Source organism: Zonotrichia leucophrys, chromosome 4 (assembly GCF_028769735.1).
Source record: "Zonotrichia leucophrys gambelii isolate GWCS_2022_RI chromosome 4, RI_Zleu_2.0, whole genome shotgun sequence".
NCBI lineage: Eukaryota > Metazoa > Chordata > Aves > Passeriformes > Passerellidae > Zonotrichia > Zonotrichia leucophrys.
Genome location: NC_088173.1, coordinates 51,549,362 through 51,565,626, shown reverse-complemented (window position 1 = coordinate 51,565,626; position 16,265 = coordinate 51,549,362). Strand labels below are relative to the sequence as shown.

At 36.6% G+C, this 16,265-nt stretch overlaps 1 long non-coding RNA gene across 1 annotated transcript in view; it reads left to right on the top strand.

Moving 5' to 3' along the window:
* LOC135447454 (uncharacterized) overlaps positions 1-16,265 on the top strand; it is a 45,009-nt gene that overhangs the window by 16,668 nt on the left and 12,076 nt on the right. Inside the window, exons 3-5 of the long non-coding RNA XR_010440138.1 lie at positions 12,161-12,273; positions 13,946-14,052; positions 14,448-14,528. This is a non-coding gene — a long non-coding RNA (uncharacterized LOC135447454). The remainder of the gene's footprint in view (positions 1-12,160; positions 12,274-13,945; positions 14,053-14,447; positions 14,529-16,265) is intronic.

The following is a 16,265-nucleotide window of genomic DNA, read 5'->3' as shown; positions in this document are numbered from 1 at the left end:
TCTGTGTGGATTCAATACATGTGATAATACATTGAGCACCAATGCTTCATGCTCAGGGTTTAATCAGTTTAAGTCAGAATCACAGCTTTAAATGACTCTGCTGTTTTCTAAAACTATGACTCATTTGTTAGGCCAGACAAGCTGGGAATTAGTTATTCCATGTACCATGCTCAAATTCATTAAATCAGCAGTAAGAATAGCAAGTGATTTTCAATCATTCATCTCCTGGCTCATTGGCAGTCATAATGTCTTTTATTTGATCTTAAAACAAGCAGTGAGGATTTAAAGAAATTTCTGTTAAGAGAAATGAAAAAATACTGTCTGACTTTTACTCGGCAGAACTTCTTGAAATGTTAAGTGCATATTTCTCTTTTTCACCACGGCTGTTGTGTGGGTATTGCTGTATTTTCTGAACTTTCCAAGACATAGAAAATTAAATCCTTACCTATGTCCCTAGACTTTGTTAGATAAATAATTTTCAAGGATTTTTTATATTTTTAAATCACCTGGGTTTGTTTGGAAAGAAAGAAAAGATATGGCACTGCCACCTTTGTGACTGCGACAATCATTTTTACTGCAATTTTCCAGCTAACCTGCAATGTCTGCTCTGAAATAATGAAATACACACAATTGCCCCAGGCCTATGCAAGGAGTCTGAATCTGTCTTTTGTTCTAAATTTTCCAAAATAAATTGAATGAAAGCCCAGTGTTTGCTGACATTACAGCTGTGAATAGAACACGGTGTCTTAGGGCAGAGTTCAGGTAAGGGGAGAAAACAAGGAGCCTTTTTCAAAGATTTTTTTTTTTGTACATTTTCAGGTTTGCTTACATCAAAGATTGCCCCCAAGCCTACAGGAAGGTATTTCATTACTTGCTTGTAGCATTTCATGGTTTCTAAAAAATATTGCCTTTATGTTTGATCCAGCATTAGGGAAAGAATAATTTTCATTTCTGGTTCTGCATCATTTGATCTTCCTGAGGTAAGGAAATTGAAAGCACCCTTGCAGTCATTGTAGGAATGCTATGCAGACTTCTTCCAGGAATGCTACTGATAAATTCATTTGGTTAAAAGGAAGCTGAAGTTGAATTTCACCTAACTATAACTAATACAAAGATCATAAATACAGATGATTTTCTAGATTTGCACTTAGAGTTTCTCTCCCATTTGATCACAGGGGACCTTGGACAGCTCTTTCCTTAATTTCTGCTCTAAGTGTTCAACAAAGTCAATCTTCACTAGTTCTGTGTCTTGATAGTGACTTTTGATAATAAACATTTTTTTTTTTTGTAAAATACTATAGCCCAGGAAAAAATTTATGATCAGAAAATTACCTCCAGGTTTGTGGATACAAAGGTAAGTTGTTCATTTTCAGATTCTTTGGTTTACTTGAAGCAATTATTGACGCCTCTGAAAAACAGCACATTCTGTTCCCTAAATTGATTGTAAGGAAAAGATTTCCATGTTTTATACAGACCTAAGTCACTGGCACAGAACAACCAAGGTACCTCAAGTGAATATATTTCACTTAATTGCAGGAGATGTGTGATTCTTCAAGGGGAAAAATTCAAATAGCTAACACTTCAAATGCAGGGAACTTTTGTTTCTTTAAACTATTAAATTAATAATAAGCTAAATATACATAAAACCTCCCAAACTTTTATTGTTTTGATGACTGGAGGATGTTTATTTATCTAATTTATTTAGAACATGAAACATTTTAAAATGTGATAGCTTTGAGTTTGCTTGGTCTGTTTTCTTAAGAATTCTTCATAATCCAGAGTGAGGGTTGAGGATAAGAAAGGTAGGAGGTGAAGATGGTAGGGCAGTATCACCAATTCAATTTAATCTTCAATTCTAAAAGCCTTTTCAAAATCAAATCAAACATAGAAGGAAAAATTAGCATAAGAATAGCCAGCAATAAAAGTAAAGAGAAAGAATAAAGTAATTGCTTTTCACTAAAGTTTAAAGCAAAGCAATAACAAAGAAAATACTGCAGCTTAAAAAAGATTTTCCATTGTGATGATTCATGTGTAGCCTCTAATAGGTGTTATTTCCCTGCTTTGCAGTAATGCATTCATTACATGCCCAATTTAGAGCAGTTAGCCACAGAATTCTTTATAAATATACAACAGTCACTCTTCAGCTCATCTTCAATGCTACATCAGCACCACAACCCAGATGGTAACAGTGCAGCACGACAAGAAAATGCGCACAATCCTTCTCTAGCACTGTCTTATTAGCTGAAAGAATAGGCAAAAATGACAGCAGTTCATTGTATAATTCGTTAGTCCAGTTTGCAGTCCCTTTGGAATCAGCATTAAAATGCTTGTTGTTTGAAAGAGTGCAGTGTCAGGAGCATTTGCTTTTCACAGGCACACCCTGGATAATGGTGAGCTGTACTGGGAGCACTGAACTGGTGGAGGTCTTTGTGTTTTGGCACGTGTCACATGCTGTGAGCCCAAACATGTCCTGTCAGACAGGAGCCATGGGTAAGGCCATTCTGATCTAGAAATACTTCCACACAGTCTTTGTGTGGTGAGGGAAAGGGGTATCCATTCAGGCCAATGAAATTACACTGAGGAAAGGTGGGCTTGGCTGAGATTAAACCCAACAGTGATTTACCACCATAACTTCATACCCGTTTAGTGGTTACTGTCATTACATTAATTCTCAGATGAAGAAAGAGGTACTGGCTTACTGAAGGTACAATCCTGAAAAAAGAACCTTTTTAACTTATGTAGGTAGCTAACTTTCTCTTTGTTAAAGTCTAGGAATTTCCAGAGTATTCTACAGTAAACAGCAAGAAGTTTTCAAAGACATCTCTGTCTTGCTCTGCTGACTGCCTATGAAACACTCCCATTTATTTTCATTGCCCCAGTCTTCAGGGAACTTAAAATTTAGGTGAAATCTGGGTACGTTTGTAAACATCTCCAAAACACTACATTTTTTTCAGATGAATGGGTTATGATGCTCATTTGCAAGAAATTGTTAAGAGAAACATTTGAAATTAAACTTTTGTTGCAGGAAGCTTTTAAAACACCTGTTTTTTACAAGTTATCAATTGTATATTGCATAGGTACTGAAGTGTAAATATGAGGAATGCAGTATGTATGTTTACAGGTTAACAAAGAAAGCATTATAAAATGTCACTCAAAATAATAGTCCAAAAAAGATTGATTCTGCCACTTTGGACATGCCTTTGCCTACTGTCATAAAATGATTTTTAAAGCACTCCCAATTCTTAAGGATTTTTGGTTGAGACAATAATATGAGGAAACAATCTATCTGTCTGGAAATGCCATTGTCAAAATAAACCAGACATATTTTCAACTCTGGGATGTAGCAGTGATGAAAATGTAATAGTGCTCAATCAATGGCAGAATTGTCCATGAGTTCGGCAGGACTGACGTTTCATCTCAGAGCTTCTAATTTTCATGAGTTTATATATTCATTTTCACCCCTAAAAGGACATGTCAAAGAAATACAAGCATTTAGTTATTCTGGTGCACAGACCAGGAGAGCAGGCCAGGCCATCTGGCATCCAAAAAATATTATGATTACTGGAGACTTGTTTTCAAAATATGAATTGCTGAATTGGTATTTTGATTCCAGCAAAAACAAACAGGTTAAGAGCTTCCTCTCTGAAGCTGATGTTATTTCTGCACAATACAACAGATGGAAGTGCTTTTCACCCCACTCATCACTAAGCAGGAGCATTGAGCCTTATTTTGAGAAGTCTACCAGCTGAAGTTTACAGCTTCATCAGGAACATATTCTAACTTCTGCTATCATTTCTTGAACAAGTTACAGCTTTGTGCATTGTGTTTTGTCTGGGAAATGTTCCAAGTTTCAGAGATCTGCTCTCCACCAGTTTAAAGTGGATGTCGTGTGAAAAGTAAAATGTCTTTCTAATACGGGTCTGCAAAGTCACAGCAAATTAAGGCAGTCAGCAGTGCACAGAATGACACATCTGTGCCAAGTACACCTTTGTGGGAAGGCATTGGTTCTCAGTTTGGTGCCTGGGAATCTCTGCTGCTCCTGGACAAGGTCCTCTTGCTGCAGGTTGGCTACAAAATAGAATTGGTTTAGCCTCATTTTTTGAAATAAAAAAAAAAAAAATACAGGTGCTGTTAACCCACTCAGCTGAAAAAGAAGCCACTGGCTCAGCTGCTACCACTGCCACCACTGGGCTCCTGGCTCTTAGACATCCAGTGTAAAATCAAACCAAATCATTGAACACAAAGGGCAGTGGCCTCAGGTCCAAGTCAGATCCCTCCCTTAATTCCACTTCCTTTGTAAATCCTGTGCATTAAGGACAATAATTCATTTTTTCTCATAAGTGCACATAAGTCATATCTGTACCATGCATATTTCTAGGCTGTTAAAGAGGGCTGGACAAATTATTAACTCCTAATGTTCTTACCAGCATTGCACAGCAAATTACGTTCTATCGGGCAGGCCATGAAAGGAGCAACGGGATGTGGTTTTGGACTGAATTCCTAGATTCACTGCATTGGGAGGGGTGGTAATAATAATACTTTGTGCAGCTGTGGAATAAGTAAATGTACAAAGAAAGAGCAAAATGGAACAGAACCAAACAGAAATAATAATGCCACATTCTGATAGGTGACAGTATTGAGTATCCAGTTATGAGAGCCATTTTTCTAAGGTGTGTAGAAATGCTGGAGATACTTATTCATGAGTTTCGGCTATAAAAGTTTAATAACAGAGTAATATTATGAAACTGAGAAAATAGGCTAGCTATTGAAATTACCATCATAGCTATATCTATTTGGCTGTAGATTGCTATTGACAGTAAAGGTACAAACTCTGCACTCAAGTCAATGAAAACTTTTTAAATATAAAGTCCCATAGTAACCAAACTAGAAAAAGTTGAGCAGCTCCAGGAGAGCCAATAAATACCATTGAGTTTTATTACTCTGAGAACTGAGGAATGAAGAAAGTTGCACCATGAGCTTTGTGAGCTTTGGAGAGGATATTCAAAAATTAGGTTGAATTTTTTTTGGACCTGAGCTTTGATAGGTGGAGTACAATGGAACTGAATTCATATGACCTTTCTCTCTTACAAGCCTTGCTTTGCTGGCTGAAACTGTAACCCAGGAAGAGAAGAATAAAGGAATTGGAAAACCTCTGCCTCCTTCTGCCCCTCAAGTCATTACTTGTGTAAATACTTAGGAGAGAAGAGGGTACTGTAGGACACACTGAGACAGAAGACAAGTATTTTATGACAAATGAGCTTCAGAGATTACAGGAGTCTGTATTAGGAAAATAAAGGGATGCACAAAGATCTTACCACAGCAGCCATCTAGACCATGCTGCAGCCTGGCTGAGTGCTCAGGACTGCCCTTGGTGCATTCCAGTAGTACAAGGACTTCTGTGGTTTGTCATTATTGATTGGTGGGGCACAAAATATCAGTTTGTTGTGATTTCATTTCTCCAGCCCTAGACTGTGGAAATGGGCAATCCTCAAACACGTTTACAAAGGGCTGTAGATGTAATTAATAAGCAAACTACCCTGCAGTACAGGTGGAAAAGCTCACACCTTAGGTCAAAGATGCTCAATAAACTTTCAATCTCATCTAACCCATTGGAACTTGCACATTTGTGTTTCCTGAAGGCAAACTCTGAGAAACTGAAAAAGCATTTTCACTTACTTCAGTTTAAATAAGAAAGTGGTCCCTGTTCTCAGCTGCTGCAGAAATCTGTGTCTTGTGGTCACATCAAATCCTACTGATACTAATTTAGATGGCAAAGAATAATACAATGAAGAGTTAAGTTTATCAGTCAAATGGATAAAAATAATCCCACTTCAAAAGAAATTATTTTCTAATTCTCTAATGAGTACCTGATTTACATGTAAACAATGGTTATTGTCAATTAATTAAATGTCACATGATTGTTCAAAGTGCACTTTCTGCTACTTGTGATGCAGTTAAGTCATAAACAACACAGCCAAGGAAGAATATTTGATACAATTTGCTTGGGCTTGCTGCTACTGCAATATCCCTGCAATTGCATTTTGCTTCCTGAAAATGGGACCTACATGGGTAGCTCCTTTTGTGGCTGTAGTATCAGCCTAGCAGCAGGGCTGCTCTCCTTTACAACTGAGAAAGGAATCTGCAATTGGTTGCACAAAATTGCAACCAATTTTGTGGTTGCAAAACCACAAACCTCCTGTGTGTTTGAGGTTATTACTGTGCTTCCTGATTTAGAATGGAGATCTGTAGCACAGAGTGGAAATCTTCTCACTTTGGTGTTTTGGTAAACCAGAACCAACCGTTGCCAAAAGGCTTTCCTGTGTTCTCAATGGCACGGTTAATGTCTCCTCCTTAGGCTCACTTTGTGGCTAGGAAATTTCATACTGACAGCTGTATGTCTTATTTTGTTTGCTTTGTTTTCTGATGTTGATTTTTGCTGATTCTTCCCTGCAGTGTATCCTTGAATTTGAATGAATAGACAGTTTATTGTGGAGGAAGAGGAAGAATGTATGCAGAGGGCAGAGAGGAGGGGAATCTGAAGGCTTTGTGGCCTTTAAATTCTGTCATAGCAATTCCATTTCTAATCAGAGACTTTGTTTATTATCCTGGCATCACCTGTCATCCTGATGAGGGTAATGATGTGTGGTACATTTGTACTTCCTTTAAACTAAAAATAGGCTCCTTTTAGTTCTGGGTCTTTTCAGGATGTCTTTCATTTTTCTTTGACAGCTTAACTCTGGTTTTCATTTTAACTCAGGAAATAGTTCATAAAATACAAGTAGACAAATTCTTCCAGGGACCATGATTTTTAAAAGCATTTAATGATGCAATTTTTGTAGAGGGACGGCTCTGAATGTTTTGTGTGTAAAGTAGCTATTAATCACAAACTACAATATGTAGCAAACAAGCAAAACAAAATTGAATTAATCTCTTTTCTTCAAAAGGAGCTGTTCCCAATGATGGAAATTAGAAATATTTTAGCAAAATGGAATGCTCTCAATCACAGAGCTGAAACCCTGGACAATGCACTAAATGCTGTGAAACCCGACTGGAAATTCTTATTTTCTTAATCTATTACAAACTCGATGGTTAAGAAAGTCATGGTTGACCTTTCTGGAAAAGCAAATCATTATGCTTTTCCAGAGCATTTATTATATCCCCACTGGATTCTTTATTTATCTAGTGTGAAGAAATCATACTCATGACTTCTGTTGAAGACCATGTGTAACTGTATATATTTCTGCTTGGGCTGAGGTTCTCCCTTTATTATTACTATTGCGTGGATCACCTTGTTGGGATGTATTTTTCCATGCGGGAAAAAAAAATATTATATTATGTTTTTTTAATGTAAGGAATGCATGTATTCCGTATCTTGAGGCTACCTAGAGCATTATTTGGGTTAAAGGAAACATTATTAGGGTTAAATTAGGATTAAATGTTAGGATTCCCACTTTGAGGGGACTGACCTGTGTTGATCTAAAGGACTGGGGAGTGTAGCATTTTCAAAACCTTTGTCTGAGGTTTCTCCTCCTTGTTTACTTTCTGTCACTGATATAAATGTATCATTTTTGGAGTTGATATTTGTCATACCAGACTATGTACATTTAGAAGGGAACACCCACATTCAGCATCATAACAGAACCTAAACACCAGCAAAGTGGTGACAATCCTTGAAAGGAAATTTTAATTAAGTTTTTAATTATTTATTATTAATTCTATAATCATTTCATGTCTGAACAGTAGCTTATGATAAAAAAAATCTCCATCACCTAGAGCTGTGAGGCAAAGGCTTTCCATTAGTCATCATACCCTGCATAATGAGCAGCATTGCTAATGAGACACAAAACACTTCAAAGTTATTCAATCAGCAGTCTGAATAATGAGATTTTACACAAAAATGTAAATAGTGAGATGCAACAAAAGCAGTAAGGTGGATTATAGCTTTTTCTTTTAAGCCACCATGAATGGATAGATTTAAAGAAAATTAATTTAATTTCATAAATAATATAGTGTTCCACAGATTCCTAAGAAAACAGAATCAGCCAGGGCACTTGGTGCTTTAGAAGAATATGAAATTAAATAATAGACTTAGCTGCTAAGAATAAGCTTTATTGGAATCTCTAATATTGCCTTTAAATTTTTGTGGGAAACATCAGCAAAATGTTTCTTATAATAATCAGAAGAGTTTTAATAGCATATTTGACAATTAGGTCAGACTTAGAGATCAGCCTGTAGCAAACATTGATGCAAATTACATTAAAATATATATTCTATAATATAATAGGCATCAAGCCTGTCACAATTCATGGAGCATCCAGACAATGCTCCAGTCATGCTGCTTAACTTTAGGTGGTGCTGTGAGGAGCACAGAACTGGACTTAATCCTTCTGTGTCCCTTCCAATCTGAGATATTCCATGGTTACAAAATGCCACATCACATAACAGCAACCTGAGAAAGGATGATGGGTGACTGAGAGTTGAACATAATTTTTTCACATGTACAATCATATGGTTTTTAATCCTACTACTTGAGAGAAGCAAAATTAGAGGACAATGTTTCAGTTTTATTTAAAATGCCATGAAAATCAGTATCAGAACTGGTAAAACTAATGGCAGCTTCATGGTAGGTATTACTGAAAAATAAAAATTTTTACTGATGGAAACGAGGAACATTTGGGATTTGACTTTGGATGCTTTGGAAGGTCTGTATTGCAGGATCATGCCTTTTTCAGAATAATTCCTGTGTTTTTATATGAAAGAAAAAATGTCTTTGATGTAAAATTCTGCAAATGTTCAGGTGGAGCTTTATAAATCAGTCAGTAGATTATGATTATGAGCAGTAGCAAACTCAGTTTTATAGCAGTGTGCTCCCTTTATAATCATGTCAGCAGGGAAAAGCTTTGCTGCTGGCCATCTGCTGTTCAGGCAGGCTGCACTAACCTTCCACCTGCCTGGAAGAATAAAGGTGTTCTTTAGAAAGAGACACCAGAATTGTATTCAAAATTATTATTTAGAGCTCCAAAATATTGTCAAAGTCTGAACCAGCAATGGATAGAGTATAATTTAGGATTACTGAGTTAAGTTGCATTTAAGAGAAATACATTATATGGGTCTGAATTTCTTACAAAGTCGTTTATCCCTTATGGAACAAACAAACAAACACACTCAAAACAAACAAAAAATTGGTCTGAAAAATAAATTTCTAGTGAATATTTTTTACATTGCTGATTTGACTATATCTGTTTTAAAAATGTAAGCCCCTAATTATCTCTGGTTATCAAACCAGATTCAGTGGCTAGGAGTTGAAATCTAATTTATTCAGACTTTAAATGCAAACCATGAAGTTCTTACTATCCCTAGTTTGGTGAGAAGAAACAGAAATCAACAAATAAATTTCAGTTGTAAGGGACTTGTACAGAAGAGACTGGGATTAGGATTTCCAGGTTTATCTGTTACACAGGGCAGAAATCTACAAAGGGCAGAAAACTTATTGAGCTGCACTTTTTGCTGCTCATAAATATCTGATGGTTTAAATACCAGTCCTCCCAAGATTCATGGCTCCCAGTGATGAAATGTGGTTTTAGCTCAGCAGCACATCTCCTGGTGTGGGATAGGTAGCTGGAAACTGGACCAAGACTTTAAATAATGGCCCTATCATTTTTAATTGTTCAGTAATAATAATCATTGTGAACTCATTTAGTATTAATTTGGTTGTTATAAAATGCTTCTATAGATCCTCTCAACTAATTAGTTTGACCTTCATTTTGAAGGATAACCAGTGACTGTCTGGTGTTCAAGCTTGACATGGAGCAGAAGGCAGGCTGGGAGCAGATTCCTGAGCCCCAAGTTCAGCCTTTCCAAATTTCCTTCCCACCCCTTGACAAGAACTTGGTTGGATAAATGCAACAATGACCTGGTTTGCTGGTTATATATGAATAATGAGACTTTATGTTCAAAATGAAAAGATTTTGTGGCTGTCCTGTGCCCGTGGATCTCCTTAATTGCTGTGATGTTTGAGGTAGTTAAAACTTCTCCACTCTCCTGGGGGTAATGATGCTTGTGCATCAGCACAGGAATGTTTAATGAAGAGTGGCTGGGACACAAGCGTATGCCTTAACAGCAAGTTTAAACAGAAAGAAAATAAAGTGTAGTTAAGATAAATTTCTTCAAAAGGGGCAACACCAGACCAAGAGGGAGGGACAAAATTCCCTGAAAAGATAGAGATTTCATTTGTCCTACATGACTTCAATGAGATCATAATTTTTTTTTTTTTTGAGAAATAGTGATGATTTTGCTAAACTGAGCTTTTAATGCAGAAGCCAGTGACCCATCCTACACTGACAGACAGAGATGGATACTGCAAATACAATAATTTGATTGCCAGAATATGACAAAAAGTAGATAAGATATTTTATCTTTTTAATACACTAGATTATGCATTCTCCTTACTTTGGTATTTCTGATATATTTTCGAGAATCTATTTTCTCTCATGTAAATGGTTCTCTGGAGAATTTCATAAGTAGAGGCAGTAGAAACAAAAAACAAAACCTGCCATTAAGACAAAAATATTTTCCATTGTTGGCACAAAAAATAATCCAAATATGCACATGGCCAGGCAAAGCACTCTTTGAGTTTGTTCAGAGCAATGTCATGCTGTTCTGTCAAAAGCAGCACAAATATCTCACGACGTCAGTCAAGACGAGCAGCCCAAGTTGTAGACACTTGGTAAATCACTCATGTTGTTAACCAAAGGAGTCTCAGCCTGAGAGCTGTATACATTTTAAAATCAAGAAGCAGTAGGAGTGATGATCATTTGCTAACAGATATGGATGCATCTCAAACCCATTGGGAAGCCAAACATTCCCTGTCTGCCAAGAGACAGGAAATAATTTTGAGCACGGTTGAAACTTTTAAAGGACAACAGCAATTAATCCTCTTCATTCATTACCAGGTTATGGCTGAAATAATAATTGCACTGAAGGCAGTGACCACACAGTGAATAGAGAATGTTCCACAAGTAATGGCTGCTTCAGTAAATTCCTGAGTGCTCTTGGTCAGGATAGAACTAAACTCAGTAATTTCCAGCCCTCTTTCTCATTACCCAGCCAGGGCAATTGGTATCAAATCCCACCAGAGGTTCACATCCCACATCACTGCTGTGCAAACTCAGGCTGCATGGATACAACTGATAAAATTTACTCACCACCTTCCAAGAAAGAGGGACATGAGAGATCCATGGTAGAAGGTACCTTTGTTCTATACAAGGTTGAGAAGAATTCAGGGGAAAAAATTACTTGACATTATATAGGGCTGACAGCGTTACAGGGCTCATTCTGCTTTCTCAAAATCCAGGTTATATTTCTTGGCATCTCCTCAGACTTTATCAGAACAGAGATTCTGATTCTGTTCTGTTCATTTTCACTGCAGCCCAGATTTTCTCCTGTCACTACATGTACCATTGCTTTCCTGCTTTACACCTTCCCTCCCGTGGAAACTTCTCATTTCCATTTGGCACTTCTGTTCCCTGCCTTGCAAACTGCTATAATTCTTTACTTTAGCTACTTTCAGGTGGCTTTGACCACCATCAAGCCTCAACACATCTACAGCCCCAGACTAGATAGATCTCTTCATGTGCCCAATATATAGACATGAACTGAAAGCAGCTGCTGTCAGGTTTGGCTTCAGCCCAGGCATTGTGACTGGAATTTAAAATCCATCTAATCCATGTTAGTAGACACTGTCAAAATTTCCTCAGACCTAGGTGTTCTGATTTCCACCTTTTATTTCCAGGGTGATACATTTTTCTAGTTAGAAACTAGTTCAGATTTCCCTGATTCTTCCACCACAAAGAGGTGCCAGTCTTGGATGTCCTTCCAGGAAAGTTTAAATCTATGTGCAAGAAAGAGAAAAATACTATTTCTTTTTTTATTTTTCTAAGGTGGTGAGTCAATATTAACTGTTTTCCTGTTTCTTTTGCTGTGCTTCCCCCTTCTGTGCAAATATGTGCAGAGTTGCTGCTGTTATATAAAGAATGCAAAGCAGTAGTTTATTTTCTTCTTCCAAAATAAATATTCTGAACATTTTTTTCTTGTGTTCTTTTCCCCTTTCCTGAATATCCTTGTTGCTGTTATTTTTGGTAACATGACCCTGGTTGAAAAGAAATCATCTGTACAGAAACAAGAGGACTGAATTCGGGCAGAAATTGCTGCAAAGAATAAATGCTAGACTGATGTTTTCAAAAGAATAAATGCTGTTTTCAACACACATTTTTGGTAAGTGCACAAGTAATATTCTGCTGTAATCTGTTTCAGTAGTCTTTTGCATTGTGTAAGTCACTCCTTTCATGAATGCCTGTAGCTGGGCAGATCACAATATTGTCAAAAGGTGTTCAAACATGATTAATATTTCTCATGTCAATGGTTATTTTCTGAGCAAATGGATTCTTGAAGATTTGAGATGTTAATGATATATGAAGACTGAACTCAGTAATCTGCATGCAGATTTTGATGTTTAGTAAGAAACATGGCATAAATCAAGAGGCATTGTAATCTCTAATGGATTTTTTTCACCAAGGTGCTATTATTAGTTTAATTTTTAATTTTTTTCAACTTTCCTCATTCTTACTTAAATGGTCTTTTATTTTCTTTTTCTAATTGGAGTTTAGTATTTCACATTTGGTTGCCAAAACTGAAAATGTGTATTCTTTGCTTACAGTAGATGTTGGAATTATTCCTTGCCATAGCCCTGGTATGAAGTTTGTTTTAAAACATGAAAGATCCATTTTAGATTCCTGAAAAGCAGCATTAAAATTTCTTGTTAGATATTGCTGATTGTGATTGAAAACCACTTCATTAAATTACAGTTCAGAGAGATGAAGGACATCTTGCAGCAATGAAAATGGTTGCAAATTTAATTAAAACATTAAATTATTGTTGGAATAAAGGTCATAATCATAAAACCTAATTGAAGGAAGTGCATTAGCATGTACCCTAAGGTATCCTTTCCACTTCCAAATATCTATTACATATTTGACATTTGAAGAGGAAAGAGGTTCCGTTTTATCTGGATGGATGAACGGCGATGGGGAGAAGCGTTATACATAATACAGTGTAAGAGCCCCATTTTTCAAAACATCATTTGCTCCTGGCATAGATGCAAACTCTCATTTTATGTCTCTGACTGAGGAAATTTCCCTTATTTATTGAGCATCATGGACCTGCACAGGGCAGAGGACATCATATCATGTACTTAGACTTTTCCCTGTGGAAAAAGTGGAACTTTTCCACAGCCTTCAGAGAGTACCCTGGTATAACTCTGGGTATATTTATGCAATTTTTCACTCCATTTTCTCTCCCTGCAGCAGGTGAGGGAGCAAACACTGCATAGGGAGAGAAAGTAGAATCTGCAAAACATCTATCCATAAAACCCTGCTGCAAGTACACTGTTAATGCTGCTACAGGACAGCTGTCACCTTATCTCCTGGAAATCACTTTTTCTAAATAGAAAATACCCCAAACTGGAATAAACCTTCTTATTAATGATTTCTCCTAAATACTCAGCAGTAGTCTCTGAATTCAGATGAAGTCTTGCAAAATGTTACCCATACCTTTCTGCATTCACTGCTATCTTTTAGAAAAAGGAGAGGATTTTTTTTTAAATATCTCAGATGGGAAAATCAGAGTGAGTAACTTGAAAAATTAAGATATCTCTGTATAAATATTTTTTTCATGTATATTTGGGAAGAAAGTCAGGATGGCCAAACTCGATTTCATAAATCAGCTGCAGATTGAAATGCTTTATTGCAGCAAATCACTTTACACTGTGGAAACAAAATAAGAATCATGCATCAGTTTCTAATAACAAAGTAATTCTTAGGATTCTTAAATAGCAGAAATCCCCTAAACCTTCTCTAATGCCCATCATTTTTCCTTGCTGTTTCTCCAGACGTTGTTCCAGTGGCCATTTCCTCCCCTTCCTCACCAGTTGTGCCAAAGCCGTGTGAGGAGCAGCAGAAGACAGCTCAGCCTGTTTCTTCTCATCTGATAGTTCAGGTCCATGGTATTTGCTAGAAAGCTAATGCTGAGAGAATTAGTAAAATGCTTTGTAAAACCCAGGATTATTTGAAACTTTAAATCTACTTGTGTTAAATTTTCCCTTTTTTTTCTTTTTCTGCAAGTACCAAAGGCTTCTTTGCCCCCTCCTGCTTTACTTTTTCCTTGTTTCCCCGTGCTTTCTTATATTCAAATGCATTCCTTTATAAGCAAAAATATTTAATACTAAAACCAAAGGAGATGAATCAGAAATTGGAGAAGATATCAGATATTGCTTCTTGGAATTATAATATGTATCCTTGTTTCCCAAACAGATGATTTCAAGATCCATACTGCTATTTTTCTATTCTGTTATATGGAAGCTTCTTCTGAATCCTTCATTACTTGCTTTACAGAGAATTGTGACATGTGACACAATGGGATACAGATTTCAATACTGTTTGGATCTGCACCAAGATCTCTAGGAACCGTGGCATGTAAGTGAATCCTAGAATTTGGCTGTTTTGGCAAATGTCACCTCTCAGCAAACACTTAAATGAGCCAGTAGAAACCCTCCATAATAATCTTACAGCCATTATCTGAATAGGGAGTTCTGATCTATTGTCTTAATTGCTGGTCTAAATTAATCCACATATCCTGAAAGGTAATAGAAAGCATTCAGGATCATTGTATGAAACTTGTGCAGCTGCATCCTCCAGTGCTGTATTCTCTGTAGGTTATCTCACTGCTTTATCTCTCTGTCCCCCTGACATGAATCATTTTAAAAAATATAATTTTCAAAGGAATTCAGCAGGAATTATTTATTACAGTTTTTCTGCTTTAAAAACTGAAAGAACTAGATTAATTGCATTGTGTTTTATAGTATTTGAAACATCAGAAAGAAATATTATAGGAAAATTAATATTTGACACTTGTGTCCCTTAATTAAATTGGAAGGGATTTCCAGTTTACTGATAAGGCACTTCTGAAGACCTATTTAGAGTTCCAGTCTGGGCATGACACTGATGAAAGAGGTGAAGGAAAAAAATATACATGGACCAAATGAAAAAGGAGTAGAAAGCAGAAATATTTAGAGCACAGGGGGCTAAAATGGCACTGGGTAACTGCAATCATTTCAGGGAACAAGGATAAAATGAGAAGTGCCTGAGAGGAAGCTATATATTTTAGGAACTAAACTGAACTTGAAATTAAGATTGAGGTATTGCTACATTTCTGTTGCTCAAATAAGCAGAAGATTTTCTCTGATAAATAGTTTGGGCTTTTCTCCTTCTGCTTCCCAGCATGCTACAACTGTTCATTATCACCACATCAAAAAACACAGATAAAGGTATTCTAGAACAGATGAGACATGAAACTTAAGTGAAAAATGTGTAGATTTTGTTTACTTGTTCTTTTGCCAATTACTGACAAAATCTAAATGTAGTTTATTGCTAAGTGAGAGAAGGGTTGTCTTTAATTACAAAAGTCAAAGTTACTTTTCTGTTATAAGCTGTATGGGTTTATACCTTTTCTGTCTATTGTCTCTGAATCAATCAGTATAAAACATACCTGTGGCAATCAGAATGGTCTCGTGGGAGCTGCTGAAACAAATTAACACAACTGAGGGACATTTACCATTTAGAGATTAGCAGCACAAGAACTCAAAATTCCTATCACTTGCTTTAGCATGGAGAAAAACCTCTCAGCCTACAAACAGTTTAGGAAAAAAAAGGAAACAGGATGAGTCTCATGATCTGTTTATTTTTGATCACTCTTGTGGGTTCTTATCTATGTCAGTTTTTTATGTAGGTAAAAAAAATTGCAGTTTAAAAGTTTTCTAGTTTGAGTTATTGGCATCATTTCATTCCATTTGAGTTACAGAAACAGATCACACCCCATCACCAGTTGTCAAACCTAGCTGGTTCTTATGACATTAATTTTTCCAATTTCAAATGCCCATCATCCATAATTACTGAATACCTGACTTCCACTTCATTCATTTGAATTTGAGGCATAAAAGAAGTGCCAGGTGCTTTGCTGAATCAGGAAAGCTGAACAGCACATAGGAAAATGAGAGGCAAGAGCTGCAAAGAAAACCAGATTCACTTCTACTTATTGTTTGTAAGTACTTCCCAAAGCTGCTCTGAGCTCACATGGAAGCTGCAATATCAAATCAAATGGCAGTAAAGGCAAGCAGGTAGGGAAAAGGAGAAATCTGGTAGCACCCAGGGAAA